The sequence below is a fragment of the Anolis carolinensis genome, chromosome 4 (genome assembly GCF_035594765.1).
Source record: "Anolis carolinensis isolate JA03-04 chromosome 4, rAnoCar3.1.pri, whole genome shotgun sequence".
Classification (NCBI taxonomy): domain Eukaryota; kingdom Metazoa; phylum Chordata; class Lepidosauria; order Squamata; family Dactyloidae; genus Anolis; species Anolis carolinensis.
This window is the reverse complement of record NC_085844.1, coordinates 223,873,321-223,890,155: the sequence shown is the minus strand read 5'-3', so window position 1 is coordinate 223,890,155 and position 16,835 is coordinate 223,873,321.

Here is a 16,835-nt window from a genome sequence, read left to right as displayed (position 1 = left end):
CTTCCAGGCTACAGCGAAGGCCGAGCCAGGCCACGCCCCCAGGGAGGAGACTTCAACTCCCAACAGTCTCACCGCTTTGGCTGATGCTTGGGGTTGGTGGGAACTGGAGTCCAAAACACCTGGGTCATCACCAAAGTTTGGGAAGCACTTGAAGGAAGTGACTCTGCGCCTCTGCTTTAAAGTGAAGGCACCTCGGCGCCACTTTTAACTGCCATGGTGGCCTGGCTGCTGTGGAGGCCAGGCCAGGCCATGGAAGCAGGAAGGCCATGCCTGGGCGGAGGTGCCTCAACGGTGCCCCCTAGGGGATGGCGCCTACAGCAACCGCCTACTTTGCCTAATGGTTGAACCACCTCTGTGAACACGGTTTGTCTCAACCAAAGCTTTCAAGGAGGATGTGCCATGTGCCGAAGGGGCTTCTTTCTTGCCTGGCCATCCAGCCAGGCATCCCTCCCTCCCTGGACTCTCTTTGGGGAAAGAGCAGGGCTTCTCCTTCCCCTCCAGCCTCACCATCCTGCTCAGGGACCTTTGGAGGAGCCAAAACCAGCCCTTTTGGGGGAGAAGTGGCACCTGCGACAGAGAACTGGAGCCATTTACGAGACATAACTCTTCTGAAAGTCATAGGTCAGTGTGGCCCAGACTGATGTATGGATAAAGTACGAGGATATTGGATGAACGGATTTCAAGCATATGTTTTATATTTTATACTGTATTTAACTGTTTGTAATAGATTTTATATGCTGTTTGTTTTTAATGATGTGTCGGTATCGAATTTTTGCCAATTGTATGCCGCCCTGAGTCCCTTCAGGTGAGAAGGGCGGGATAGAAATATTGGAAATAAATAAATAAATAAATTTTGAATGTTACTTTTTTTGCATGGGCGCCCTTCACGTTTCTTAATGTTGTGTTGTATGTACAAATCTTATGAAATAGATATGACAAACGTATTTTATTTTAAACTTAAATAACTTGGTGCCTGAAGCCAGGCTTGCATACATTCAACTACCAGAAAGCACAGGTATCACTGTCTCAGCCACCCATGAGGACAATTTTGGAGTATTTTGGTATTCTGGATAAAGGATGCTCAAACTGTACTTAGCTCCATTGTCGCTTTTTTTTTTATTTCTGACACAATCCCAAAAAAGAGAAATTAAAGTGTGCTGATACTCTCTGTGTAAAAAGTCATTGTAATTATCTGGTATTGTGGGGAATAAAATCTAATTTATGGAAATAACAACAATAACCTAGTGATGGGTGGAGGGAGAAAAAAAGATACTAGGGAGAAACTGTTTCCATTATTCAGTTTTCACACATGAGAGTTATAGTTACCCTACACTCATTCAAAAATGGCAAGACTTTTGCTCTGAACTCAGTGTTTAGAGGTCTATTCAGGAAATATGGTATTAGAATGTATATATTCCTTTTATGATTTGTAGTCTGACATTAAGATGTTTCAGTGTGATTGTGTGTGTGTGTGTGTGTATTTGGAACCTGTACCTATTACATTCAATGTGATTTATTTCTAGATAAACCTACGCAGAATTATAGGTTCAATGTATACAATTAACTATCTGCATTCACAGATTCAATCATCCATAGCTTTAAAACATTCCTCTCTCATAGAATGCTTATTTTGGTTAACTGGGTACAGATGTAGAAAGATAATCCACACTACAAAATTACAGCAGTTTGATATCACTTTAAGTGCCATTCCATGAAGTGCTGGGATTTGTAGTTTGTTGCGGCACTAGAGTGCTCTCTCTCTCAGAGAAAAGTAAATATCTCACAAAAATACAAAATCCAGGATTTATTAAAATGATTATGATGATTATTATTTTTGATTATATATATCCCACTTTTTCTCTTCACAAAGAGACTCAAAGCAGCTTTCATAGCATTGAGCCATAGCAGATAATATGGTGTCAAACTACTATAATTCTGCAGTGTGGATACAGTCTAAGTGTCAGATTAAAAGCAGGCAATGCGCAAAGATGGGACTTGCTGTTATCAAATGAACATATTGCTATGTAATCATGCCTAAGATCACTGCCTCATGAAAAGCCTACTTAGCAATATCATCAAAATTCATTCACTTGCCCTTCGATGCTTTCAGATGGATAACACTTCGGGTTATAGACTTCCGCTTCTGTTTGCATAAGACCTGGGCATAGTTACAGCTTTATATAAATGATAGTAATAGCTATACTGTAAACAGTGTGCTTCTTATTGTGTTATTTTCAGAACACTTTTCCCAAAATGTGACACATAATCCAAGCTGGGTTTTTCACTCCATTTCCCTGATTTTATGCCAGAGCAGTTCCACTGTAGTCAGAAGTGTAGCATTTAGTGCAAAAGCACTGCAACCCAGCAGAACAGAATCGGTTTTCATTTCTGGTTATTCCATTTTTTAAAAAATTCTGCATTTTACAATGGAGGCTCATTGTTACAATAAAGTGATTGTTCGTTGACAGGCTGAGCATGTTTCAAATGGCTATAATCACTCCCTGTGCACTACTGCCAGTGTGGAATAAATGACTATAGGAGTCCTGTGGTGACCCATATTCTGAAATTCTGCATTGCTGACCAATACGCAATACTCCTTTGTCTCACTGCATTTATAAAAGGATACTTTTTTTCTGTCTGACTCTCTGTGTGTGTGTGTGTAGTAGGGAAAGAGAGAGATTGTGCTTGTGTAGCCATGGCCTAAATTCAATTTCTAGTACTAGCTGAAGCAAACTCTGAATTTATGGGATTAGTATTTATTTATCTATTTATTTATTGAATTTATATCCTGCATTTTCCCCATAATGGGATTCAAGGCAGCTTGCAATAATTTAAAAAGATACACCTAAATTTGCAAAAAAATAAAACGTGAATTAAAATATGAACAAAGACAGAAACAACTGAAACATATTTACAACATCATTTCAATAATGCCAGTGGAAGGAGGACTGGGAAGGGGCCAACAAGACCTCCATTGGAAGGGACTTCCACAGTCTGTGAGAGTCATGTCAAAATCTCTCCCTTAAATTGTCACTAACCATACTGCAAATGTGTTGGGATTGAGAGAAAACCCTCCCTTGCAAATCTTAATGTTCATGTTGACTGATACGATAAGGAGATATGGTCGTTCAGATAGCCTGGAGTCAAGCATTTGGGGTTTTAAAGCTAAGAACCTGCAAACAGGGAGCCCCAGATGGCGCAGCGAGCTAAACCGCTGAGCTGCTGAACTTGCTGACCAAAAGGTTGGCAGTTCGAATCCAGGGTGAGCTCCTGCTGTTAGCCCAACTTCTGCCAACCTAGCAGTTCAAAAACATGCAAATGTGAGTAGATCAATAGATATTGCTCTGGTGGGAATGTAACGATGTTCCATGCCGACCACATGACCTTGGAGGCGTCTGCAGACAATGGCGGCTCTTCATATTAGAAATGGAGATGAGCACCAACCCCCTGAATCTGACACGACTAGACTTAATGTCAGGGGGAAACCTTTACCCACAAACAGATAGGTAGCCAATGCAGCTGTTATGACAGGAAAGTCACACAATGCCTTTGGTCAACAGCTTGGCCACTGCATTTTGGGCTTGTTGACATTTCTAACAATTTCCAAAGGCAGCTCTACATATCGCATGTTACAGTAGTCCAAACAGGATGGAATCAGGACATAGGTCACCATAGCCAGATCTGATGTCCCAAGGAATGGGTGCAGCTAGCACTCTGGTTTTAACTGTGCAAATGCACTCCTGACCACAGTCAAAACCTGGACAATCAGGCATTTCAGGAGCACATCTAAAGGTGAACTTAAAATTTCAAGGGTGGTGGTATTACACAGTTGAATATCTGCTCACTGACGTATCAGTTGATCAGAATTTCTTCTGTCTTGACTGGATTAAGGTTCAAAGTTACCTCTCCCAGCAATTTCATGTAGCATGGGGACAAAACGAAGTTCCAAGGACACTACAGGATAGTAACCAGGGTGTTGAACAGGTATTCCCCGGTGTTATCCTCTGAGTCTATCCTTCCAAGAAAGGCTGGAGCCACTATGAAATAGTGTCCCATTGTCCCCATTTGGCAGTATCAAAACTGGTGAGAGGTTCAACAGAAACAACAGGAACATCCTTCCCTGACCAGTCCCTGTGTAGATCATCTACCAAGGCAATGAAAGCTGTCTCTGTCCATAGCTAGGCCTGAAGCCAGAAAGATATTCTGTTTCATCCAGAAATGCCTAGAGCTGGCAGACAGGTCACTACTTCTCCAGTATGGTGGGATCCAGGAAGGATTTCCTTTCAAGAATGACCTCACCACAACCTCTTTTATGCAAGATGGAAACATTCCTTGCTGTAGTGAGGCATTCACTATTCCCCATACTCAATCCACTTCTCCCTCTCGAGCAGCTTTCAACAGCCAGAACTGGCATGGGTCCAGTATGCATGCAGTGGCTCTTGTCTCCTCAGGGTTCCTGTTTATATTCTCAAGTTCCATGAATTGAAATGTATCCAACAACACTGGACAAGCAGGGGCCAAGATTATAGGATTTATATAAATTTGTGTAAAAGTTGATTTAGATTGTATAAATGTTGACTTAAGGTTTCTGTAACTGTTGACTTACATTCAGCAATTGATTCACTGAGTTTACTCTGCTTTGGACTACCAACTAGATTTAGGTCCTATCACAACAAGCTATGACAAGAGGATGCCAGGAGGCATTCTAATAGTCAACATTGAGTCTCCTGCTTTGGCATTCTCTTGGTATGTGCAGTGTGAGTTGTCAAAGCAGAAGAAGCAAACATTTGGTCTTCCAGATGTTTTGGACTTCAAGCTCTAGGCAGCATAGTATTATTTGGATTTTCCAAAACATCTGGGGGAGAATCAGTATTTCCCTAGTCCTACTTAAAGTGCTGCATTGGGAAGATCAAGGCTCAACTCTCTACTGAGCCATTAAATTCACTGGGTGGCCTTGGGCCAGTGATTCTCTCTCAGTTAATCTCACATGGAGTAAAGAAAAAGCCAGAACCATTATTCTGCCTTGAGTTTATTGGAAGCAAGGCAGAATATATGTGTAACTAATAATTAATAATGGAGGAGAAGTGGGATGTACTCCACAAAAATTCATGCTAAAATAAATTGGTTTGTTATGAAAGTGTCTCAAGGCAACTTATTATTTTCCTTTTTTTATACAGAAACAAATATGACTATGATTTTAAGAAGCAGTCTAGAAATTAGGTTTCCAAAGTTCTGGTTTTAAAATAGATAATACAGTACATTAATTCAGTTAGGAAGTAACTCTATGTTCTCATCCAGAATCACAACTGCCATGTAAGAGAGAATACCAGGAGTTTTTTTTTTTGTTTTTTGTTTTTGCTCATGCCTTGCTTGGGGGCTTCCCAAAGGCATTTGGCAGTTGGCCACCATTGGAGGCAGGTTATTGGATTTGGTCTTTTGGTCTTTTCCAGTAGGATTATTTTTAATGTTTTATTGATTTTGTTTTCATTGCATATCCAATAGGATGTGGGATGAATATCAGATAATTGTATTAGTTATATGGGCTAGGATATCAGAAGGACCAAGTCCTTCTATACGAACTTAACTTAAATAGCAGAAACCTCAATGGAGGCCCTGTTGATCTTTCTAGCTTCATATATGGTAAAAGTGTTTCTTGCAGAATTACTTGCTTTACTTGCTTCAGAGATTAATGTCCCTTTTCTTGTAGACTGTATATTGAGTGTTACCAGTCTCTGGGCTATTCTTTTTTCCTTTTTTGACAGCTTTTAGTTAAAATTTAGGGGTCCCTGGTGGCACAGTGCGCTTTAGAGCGCTGAGCTGCTGAACTTGCGGACCAAAAGGTCCCAGGTTCAAATCCCGGGAGTGGAATGAGCGCCTGCTGTTAGCCCCAGCTCCTGCCAACCTCGCAGTTCAAAAACATGCAGATGTGAGTAGATTAATAGGTACTGCTCCGGCGGGAAGGTAACGGCGCTCCATGCAGTCATACTGGCTACATGACCTTGGAGATGTCTATGGACAATGCCGGCTCTTCCGCTTAGAAATGGAGCTGAGCACCAACCCCCAGAGTCGTTCACGACTGGATTTAACGTCAGGGGAAACCTTTACCTTTACCTAGTTACAATTTGAGTGGATTCTACCTCTATTGATTGAAACAGCTTTGTCAGTATGCCATCTATTACTGGTGATTTATTTCTTTGATTGCAACTTCCACTTTGCTTCCTAAAATTCTCAGTTCATCTTCCATTGGTTTTTCTTTAATAAATCTCTCATACTTTCATCTGTTTTATATAGTTATCCATTGTTTCCACTGTCTTTTTATTTCTTCCTGTTCATATAGTATGTCCCTCTTAGATGCTATCTCCCCTCTTGGTTTAAATTTCCCATTGATTTCTCAAATCATGTGGAAGAGGTCTCTGGTTCTACCTTTGTTATTGTTGGCTTCTGTTTCTTTGCACTTTTCCTTGTTCCTGTGTAGAAATTGTGGAGCAGCAACATTCAGGGTTCTGATTCCTATTTCTGTCCTTCTGTTTAACTGCTTGAAGAATTTCATCTGCCTTCCATTGCTTTCTTTTCTTTTCTTTCTTTCTTTCTTTCTTTTTTTTGCAGATAGTATTTTTTTGTATTATCCTCTCATATTGCCCCTGCCTTCAGCTCAGTTTTTTTTTTACTTCTGGCCAATGAGGCTTTTTAGTGCAGACCAATTTTTTTACATTATGTTTAAATTCTACAGAAATGTTCTTTAGGTTGTATTTTAGAAGAATGGTTGAGTTAGTCTTCTTCTTTTTAGCTTTAATTGTTGTTATTAGACATTCATAGTATGTGCCACAATATGTATTTTCCTTTTTCTTCTGTTTGATGAAATGCAAAAATGGTTAAAGTACATTGTTATGTGTAGATCGAAAGTCTGAAAAGATACAGCATTGCCCTTTGACAAGATCACCATGATCCTTTTGGAAACAAACTAGTGAAATATGGGCTAGGCAATACTATTGTTAGGTGTTTTTTTTTTTTTTTAAATTAAGTGACCGAACCCCAAGGATGCTGCTCACCAATGGTTCCAATTTATCCTGGAAAGAAGTGACTAGTGGAGTGACACAGGATTCGGTCCTGGGCTCGGTGCTGTGGATGAAGGTTTAGAGGGCGTGTTTATCAAGTTTGTAGATGACACCAAATTGGGAGGGATAGCAAATACTCCAGAAGACAGGGTCAGAATTCAAAATGACCTTAACATATTATAGAGGTGGGCCAAAACTAACAAAATGAATTTGTACAAGGAGAAGTATAGGATATATAGGATATTTCACTTAGGCAGAAAAAAAATGAAATGCACTGGAAAAGAGATGAGTGACGCCCTCCTCGACAACAATCCATGTGAAAAAGATCTTGGAGTGTTAGTGGACAACAAGTTGAAGATGAGTAAACAGTGTGATGCAACAGCTAAAAAAGCTGATGGGATTTTGAACTGTATCAAAAGAAGTACAGTAGAGTCTCACTTATCCAACATAAACGGGCCGGCAGAACGTTGGATAAGTGAATATATTGGATAATAAGGAGGGATTAAGGAAAAGCCTATTAAACATCACATTAGGTTATGATTTTACAAATTAAGCACCAAAACATCATGTTATACAACAAATTTGACAGAAAAAGTAGTTCAATACACAATAATGCTGTGTAGTAATTACTGTATTTACGAACTTAGCACCAAAATATCACGATATATTGAAAACATTGACTACAGAAATGCGTTGGATAATCCAGAACTTTGGATAAGTGAGACTCTACTGTATAGTGTCTAGATCATGGTGCCCCTCTATTCTGCTTTGGTCAGACCTCAGCTCGAATACTGTGTCCAGTTATGGGCACCACAATTTAAGAAAGATATTCACAAGCTGGAGGATGACTAAAATGATGAAAAGTCTGGAAACTATGCCCTGATGTAGGGTTCCCCAAATTAAGGCCCGTTGACTGGATGCGCCTTCCAAGGGCCACCCTAAGTTTGAAATGTTTTAAAGGCACACAACAATCTAAATTAACTGGACTCTCTCATCAACCTAAAGCAGGCCCACACTTTCAATTGAAATACTTATAAGTTCATGTTGGTTAAAATTGTTCGTTATTTTAAATATTGTATTGTTCTTTCATGTCATTTGCACTACAAATAAAGTATGTTCAATGTGCATAGGAATTTGTTCATTTTTTTCAAACTATAGTCCAGCCCTCAACAGTCTGAGGGACTGTGAACCAGTTTAAAAGTTTGAGGACCCCTGCCCTAAAGAGCTGGGCATGTTTAGCCGGCAGAAGAGAAAGTTGAGAGGAGACATTATCACCATGTTTAAATGTTTGAGAGAATGTCGTAAGGAAGATGGAGCAGGCTTGTTTTCTGCTGCCCTGGAGACTAAGGCCTCAGAGCAATGGGCCCAAATTACAGGAAAGTAGATTCCGCCTGAACATTAGGAAGAACCTCCTGACCATAAGATCGCTTCAACAGTGGAACCCTTTGCCTTGGAGTGTGGTGGGAGCTCCTTCTTTGGAGGCTTTTAAACAGAGGCTGGATGGCCATCTGTTGGGGGTGCTTTGTGCTTTTCCTGCATTTCAGAGGATTGGACTAGATGGCTCACATGGTCTCTTCCAATTCTATGATTCTATACAAAAAGGACAGGGAAGAAAGAGGTGGGAAAAAACCCCTCATCAATTGTTACCTCATCTGCTGTATTGACTTCTGTGGGAGAAGCCTTTAGGAAATGGGATGAAAATCTAGTAAATATAAATTGCAGATACACATTTATGGGTAAGTTGCAGTTATATTAGGGAATAGTGGATGGCAGGAAATACTTACTACAGGTGTTTAAGGCTGAGACCATTGAGAAAAGTATTAAACAACATTCCATTGCACCCTCTCTGCTCCCATCACTTTCCTTGTTTTCTATCTCCTCCTACAGACACACAGCATTTTATAGTCAGTGAATGTACTATTTGGGACTTTTGAGGAAGGACCGTCCCTACCTCTGATGTGTTCTTTACAGACTCAATGAATAAATATATACATATTCTGCAAATGTACAGTTCTGTAGGTACCATGCACAGAAGGAATCATTTTGGTGATATAAGAGTGAAGGCTGGAAGAATGTATTCATTGTTAGTATATATGAGCAGGAGAAGGTAGCATTTAAATGGCTATAAAATTCATAACGGCCACAGGCACAGATATAGCAACACCTTTTGCTCCGTAATTCCACATTGCAATATGGTGTGCAGAGCCATTTGCTCATCATGCAGAGCCATCTGTCAGCACTTCAAATATTCCTCCCAACTGTGAATATTTATTTCTTATTTTACTTTATTTATTTAAAACATTTCTGCACTGCTCTTCAGTTTAAAAAAACTCCAGCATATCTCACAATGGCTGTTAAAAAGTGTAAAGTCAAAGCATGTAAGTAACTGCAACAAATCAATAATACAAAGTAATGTAAACAACAATAAAATAAAACAGTATCAAACAAAGCAAGGAACCCAGTTGATTGAAAGCCAACAAGAGATAGCAGATTTTAGGTTATGGGGGTCAAAAGTTTGGCCAATATGTGTCTCAGTCTCAGGCAAGGAGGGTGTTCCTTCCATGAGGCTCTTTTATGACTCGGTGTGTTTTTTGTGTAATAGTAGCTTCTGTTAATGAGATAAGTAGAAACTGGAAGTATGAGGAGAGTGGCAGAGAGTGTAGATTTGAATGTGAGAGGAAAAGGAATTGGTGTAATGTTAAACAGGTGAGAGAGTAAATCAGAACTAGGGAATTTCCAAATAGGAGAGTGAGAAGGCAGAAAGAAAATTAATCTGTAGAATGTTTCGTGGTAACTAGAAATTGTAGTCGATGTTGGGATAAGTTGTAACGTAATATATTGCACAAAAATGTATATGGTTGCCAATGCATGCAACAACTACATCTCTGTAGGATAGAGGAGACTGACATCTTGATTAACATCTTATGTTTGCATTGCAATATCTGGTTTCCATTAATCACACCTGTAGTACTCATTTGCTGCCATTAGGGGCCTCTTCACACTATGCAATGACAGCACTATGAGTCATTATGTGTCATCACTTAAGCTTCTGTTTCTTTTTTACTACCGATAGTGTCTTTTTTGCATCCCTCCCTAATAATGTTCCTTCTTCTGGCGCCTAGTCAATTAGACTAAATAGTGCAAATTGTTTTTCATTTTATCTTCAAAGTTTACAGGGCTGTTCTTCAAGCTGTATTTCAGCATGGTGGTTTATTAAGTATTCTCCTTTAACTTCACTCTAATATTAGAAATTAGCAGTTCATGGTCTGTGCTACAATTCGCTCCTAGTCATGTTTTTGCATAGAGAATTGAGCTTTTACATCTTTTTCTTCCAATTATCTAGTCTATTTGACTTCTATAGTGGCAACCAGGTGTTTCTTGGTTTGCTTGAATATTGTATTTGCTATAACAAACTACTGGCTTGGACAATTCAGTCATTTGTTCTCCTGCTTCATTTCTTGATTCTAGGCCAAATTTTTGTACAGTTTTTGATTCTACTCTGTTTTGTACTTTTGCATTAAAATTGCCTGTGATTAACAAGGTGCCTTCTTTGGTATGTGATCAGTTTCATCCTGGACTCCAGCATAGAATTTTTGAAGTTCTTCTTCTTCTGCTGCTGTAGTTTGAACATAAACTTAGATTATGGTTGTACTGATGGATTTCCCTGAAGTTTTATTGATATAAACCAGTCAGACTGCCTTTGATACATTTTTGCTCACTTTTAATTCTGCCCCATTTCTTCTTAGATTTTTCTTTCCTAGTAAATGTAATTACCTAACTAAGAAGGGCCCCATTTCTGTTCTCTTTAGTTCACTCACCCCAAGTATTACGGTATTCATATGTTCCATTTCTTGTTTACTATATCTCTCTCCCCCTGATTTATGTCCTCACATTCCACGCTCCTATAATATGTCTTGTGCACCTTCAAACTTCTTTCATTTTCACTTCTATCATCATAGGGTTTTCATGGGAAAAGATCTGAAAAATAAGGTTTATTGTACCTCCCTCTGCATAGTTATAGCAAGCATTAGTTATGGTAATACTGCCATCATCTCTGAGATCTTTCACCAGTGTCACCCCACACTGCTGTTGTCTCCCAGTAGTTGTCTGTCCCTTCAGCAAAAGGAAGCGGCTGACATGGGACACCTTAACCAGTACGATCTCTGCCATTAGCATAGCCTCTTGTTTTCCAAGAGCATGCAATCCTATCATGACAAAAACATAATGGCATTGATGGGAAGATTATTTATAATCCTCTGTAATTACAAATTAAAGCAATGTTAACCTTGCAACAACTCCAACCAGTAGTAATAGCTATGTAACTTGTAATTTTACAGGAGATTACTTATAGTCCTCCATAATTACAAGTTACATAGAGATTAATAGTGACTGGAGTTGTTGCAAGGTTAACATCTCTTTTTGGGTGGTGAATCAGAAAGTACAAATGGCATAAAACATAGGAGGGGTGAAAACTGAAGACCTTGACTTATCCTCATTAGTCTCCCGATCACCATCTCCCAAAGCAGTTACTTTATTCTCAACTTAAGAACAGAAAATGTAATGTCAGTGGACAGCAAAAAAAAGATTTAAAGATGGGCTTAAAGCTAATCTTTTAAAAAGTGGTGTAAAAACTGAGAACTGGGAATCCCAGACACTCAAGTAATTAAACTGGAGGTCGGCTGTTACCACAGGTGCTATGTGTTTTGAAAAGGAACGAATACAGGGTGAAAGGAAGAAATGAGTGATCACCTATGATGATTTCCTCCATGAGCAAATCTCACTTAGTAATTTCATTTTAGAAGTAATTGGATAGCATGTATGAGATAGGCAGAAAAATTGAAATTCAAAGATACAGGATGGGTGATGCCTGGCTCAACAACAGTATATGTGAAAAAGTTCTTGGAATCCTAATGGACAACAAGTTGAAGATGAGGCAACAGTGTGATGCAGCAGCTAAAAAAGCCAGTGGGATTTTGGACTGCATCAAAAGGAGTATACCATAGATTCTAGATCGAGGGAAGTCATGGTGCCTCTCTGTTCTACTTTGGTTAGAATACTGTGTCCAATTCTGGGGCCCACAGTTTAAAAGAGATATTGACAAGTTGGAAAGTGCCCAGAAGACGGCAACTAAAATGATCAAAGGTCTGGAGACCATGCCCTATGAGGATTATCTTAAAGAACTGGACATGTTTAGCCCGCAGAAGAGAAAATTGAGAGGAGACATGATAGGTAAAGGTAAAGGTTTTCCCTGATGTTAAGTCCAGTCATGTCCAACTCGGGGTTGGTGCTCATCTCAATTTCTAAGCCAAAGAGCCGGCATTGTCCGTAGACACCTCCAAGGTCATGTGGCTGGCATGACTGCATGGAACATCGTTACATTCCCACTGGAGCAGTATCTATTGATCTACTCACATTTGCATGTTTTCGAACTGCTATGTTGTCAGAAGCTGGGGCTAACAGCGGGCACTCATTCTGCTCCCCAGATTTGAACCTGTGACCTTTTGGTCCTCAAGTTCAGCAGCTCAGCTCTTTAACACACTGCGCCACCGGAGGCCCCATGATAGCCATGTATAAATATATGAAAGGATGCCATAAGGAAGAGGGAGCAGACTTGTTTTCTGCTGTTCTGGAGCGTGGAGCAATGGCTTCAAATTACAGGAAAGGAGATTCCTCCTGAACATTAGGAAGAACTTCTTGACTCTGTCTCGGAGTGTGGTGGAAGCTCCTTCCTTGGAAGCTTTTAAACAGAGGCTGGATGGCCATCTGTCAGGGGTGCTTAGAGTATAATTTTCCTACATGGCAAGGAGTTGGATTAGATGGCCTATATGGATTCTTCCAATTCTACTATTCTATGATTCTATGATTCTATATAATATTTTCCCAGTAGATGTAGTGCCGAACAATGGAGGCACATTTTTAATCAGTTGTTGCCCAGTTGTAAAGCTCACTACGTGATATTATGCCACTGGTTCTCTGCCAGCATAACCCACATTTTTAAAATTAAAATATTGATGTAAGAATAAAAGGGAAGCAGAGAGAATTATATATAGTGCCATGACATAACTTAATGTATAACCTAGAAATACTCAAAATACTACATAGGAGTGTTTTCTCTCAATTTTTCAAAGTGAGATCAAGAAATTACAGGGCAGTGTACTTAACCATTTTTTTTAAAAAAAAACCCCAACAATGCAGGGACATTAAGTAGTTAGAAACAATTAAAGACTGACTGGACACCAAATATTTGATAAAAAGCCAGAATCAACAGAATTAAGCTCTTCTGCCCTTCCTCCCAGACTGCATTCACACCTTCAGAATTTCCTAACAGCCTGCCCACTCCCTTCCTATCGACAGAACATTCCCTTCTGTCTATACAGGCTTCGTATAATGTTCTCCAGTTCTTACTTCATTTGCTTTGCTATCTTTGAATTCCATGTTGTTTTCATTCATTTTTTAAATTTCTGGTTCCTGGGTGTTTTGTCTCTAGCATTTCCTGCTACACTCAGCTTCTTTAATCCAGTCTGATTCCTGCCACTTTGTTTTAAGCTGAGAGTGTGTGACCTGCCCAAAGTTTACCCAGTGGTTTTTATGGCTGATCAGGGACTCGAGCCCTGGTGTCCTAAATTGTAGTTTGGCACTGAAACCACTACGCTATTCTGGCTACATTTGGTAACTTCACATATTTACAGATTTCCAATTAGAACAGCAGTAGAAAGATAGATGAAGCAGGGAATATCTTATTTAAGAAGTATATCTTGTTGCAAGATTTAGAGCTCTTGTTGGAGTGAAATTAATTTTGTTTCCTATGCCAGTTCTGCCAGATCATGTGATCTGGCAACGATTAGTAGCCAGGAAAGTATAGGGGTTCCCATGTGTCTACAGCAGAATTTTCCTAACATTTCATAATGGTGAGACACATTTTAGACCTGCATCATTTTGCAACACAGTAATTCAGCTTTACTGGCAAATGGGAGGTTAAGCCAACTCCTTATAAGAAATATGGATACATACATACATTTTGATAATAAAATGTGTGGGGACATAACATATCTCATGAATACCTTTCATTTATATATTTAAAATGTATGATTTATTGATTATTTTACATAGTCAGTGGTTTCTTGTTACATTTACACAACAAACCTACACACTGCTGCTGACACACTAATGTGTCATGACCCATAGTTTGGAAAGCTCTGGTCTACAGCATAGATTGTAAGTGACACACTGTATTCCAGAGTTACCCACAAACTGTTATACCTCTTTTGCTGATGAGTTTTGCTGATGAGTTTTAAATGTCGCAAAGATGGCACATATGTTTTTTAAAAGAAAGAAAAAAGCCCATTATGCAATATAGATATGGGTTCTACCTCCATACTCTCCTCCAATTGGACAACAGCAAAAATTGTACATCTATGTGAGGCTATAATAGTTGTCTGCACATATTTGGAGAGGTTAGAATTGTAAAAAAAAGGTTGCTTATGTGTCAACAGAGTCTCTGAAAACACATCTGCCAATTTCAGTTCTCTTTTTTGTGAGGTCAATTTTCGCTTCGCATGCTCTGTAAGGACAAAGTCCTGTGAGTACTGCCAAACCTACTGGCTTAAAATCAGGACTTTACTGCTGAATTTTAAAACTGAGCGACAGTGAGACTCAACCATGCATGCAAATGGCACCTTCTTGGAATGGCAATACTAAGTGTGCATGTGCTGACTAGAGGTATTTAGTGGTAAAGCGGAAAATGCTTTTAACATGCTCAAGGACATTCTTCTCTATTATTATGCCATGTGGCCACATGTTCCCAAAGCAGAGTCCAGCAGCAGTTCATATTCCAATCTTTCACTGTGTTTCCAAAACAATGATTTGAAAGTTAGCCCTGATATAGATTTCAGCTCTGTCCTGCCTCTCAGAAATGTTAAAATACAAATTAATCTTTGGAATATAATTATAAGGCAGGCATAACACAGATGCACACCTATGCACAATCTGCTTCCATGTGCAGTGCACACATCCCCACTTCCATAGCTTTGCATTGAATAGAACAATTCAATCTAAAAAAAGAATGAACTACTTCTGAAGGGTAACATAGGGTAACCAAGTTCTTAATTCAAAATGCTCTTATCTCAAAGTGAATTTTCCCACTGCAATGCACTTTTTTGTGTCAGGAGTGACTTTTGAAACTGCAATTCTGGTGTGAGAGAATTGGCAGTCTGCAAGAATATTGCCCAGGGGACACCCTATGCACTGTAATGCCCTGAAAATGCTATTAATCCGTTCCAGCCCCCCAGCCCCCTTTTTTTGTTACGTGTTTTTTAAAATGTACTTTATTAATAACAAATAATGCATTAATGCACATTCAAATGGGAGCCCCTGGTGGCATAGTCAGACTGAATCCCTAACATGGAAGCCTTGGGCCACTCCACTGTGGATGGTTGCCATATTCCCTTCTAGGTAGATTTGATAGTTTTGATTGGAAATCCTAGAAGGAATTAATGAAGGAAAATCTTGATTCATAGAGTATTTGTTTCCTTAGGATCTTTATACATAGAAGATTTACAGTCCTTAGTAGAGTACACTTAGTACTCTTAACAGAATGGAGTGCCCTCAATAGACTCTTTGCCTTGATTCAATTATTCATTTAAAGTGTTTATGTTTAAGCAGTTTACAGTTCCCAAACAAACTGGCTGGCTGCTATATCTCTTTTCCCAGACACCAACCAAATACAGCAAGGGTCACTTGAATTTTCAAATGATGTCCTGCAGCCACTGTGTTTGAGGATTAAGGACAAAACTGTTCATCTGTGGTGTTTTACTGCCATGAAACTCACCAACCTGAGCAATGTCTAGTCATTTGTCAAGAAGAATGGACATCCCAGCGGCGTGCTTTGATTTTTGATGAGCCAATTTATGCCAATATAGATGCAAACGGTGCTCCCAACAAGTTATCCACACAGCAGAATGTGAGAACATCTAGTGAACACAATGTGAAAGATCTCGCTGTCTTCAGAGGGGAGTGGATCAGCATCATGACATGTGACAGAGTTCATGCCATAAAGAGTCACTGATGCCTTCTGAATTTCAAAATCTCAAGAGTATGGAACATTTATCCAGGCTGTAAACTGCTGTAAAGAGGAGATGAAATGACTGCATGAACCAAAGGTGAACAACTTGTGGCTCTCCAGTTGTTGCTAGAAGACAGCTCCCATCATTCACTGCCCATATTGGTGTGAATTAGAGTCCAATAAAATCTGGAGGGTTATTAAAATCAATAGAAAATGCAGTTATATCAGTTATCATCAACTCAGTTGAATTTCTTTAAGCACCTGGATGTAATAAAGAGCAAAAGATTTAAATAATAAAGTTTGGTGGGAGTACAAGGGCTATCCAATCTACCCCCCAGCAACACACAACCAAAGCAGTCCTGAAAGATGGCAATCCAGCCTCTCCTTAAAAACCTCCACAGGAGATTTTACCACCCTCTGAAGCAATGAATCCCACTGTTGGACAGCACTTATCATCATGAAGTTTTTCATAATATTTAGGAGAATTTTCCCCCCTGCAATTTGAACCCATTGTTCTGTGTCCTAGCCTCCTGAGCAGCAGAAAACAAGCTGACTCCAACTTCAATATGGCATCCTTTTATGATGAACATAGTTGCCACGTAACTTTGCAACTTTCTCTTCCACATGCTAAACATACCCAGCTCTCTAAACCATTCCATGTAAGATGTGGCTTCCAGAACTTTTTTTCATTTTAGTCACTGTCCTTTGAACATGTTCAG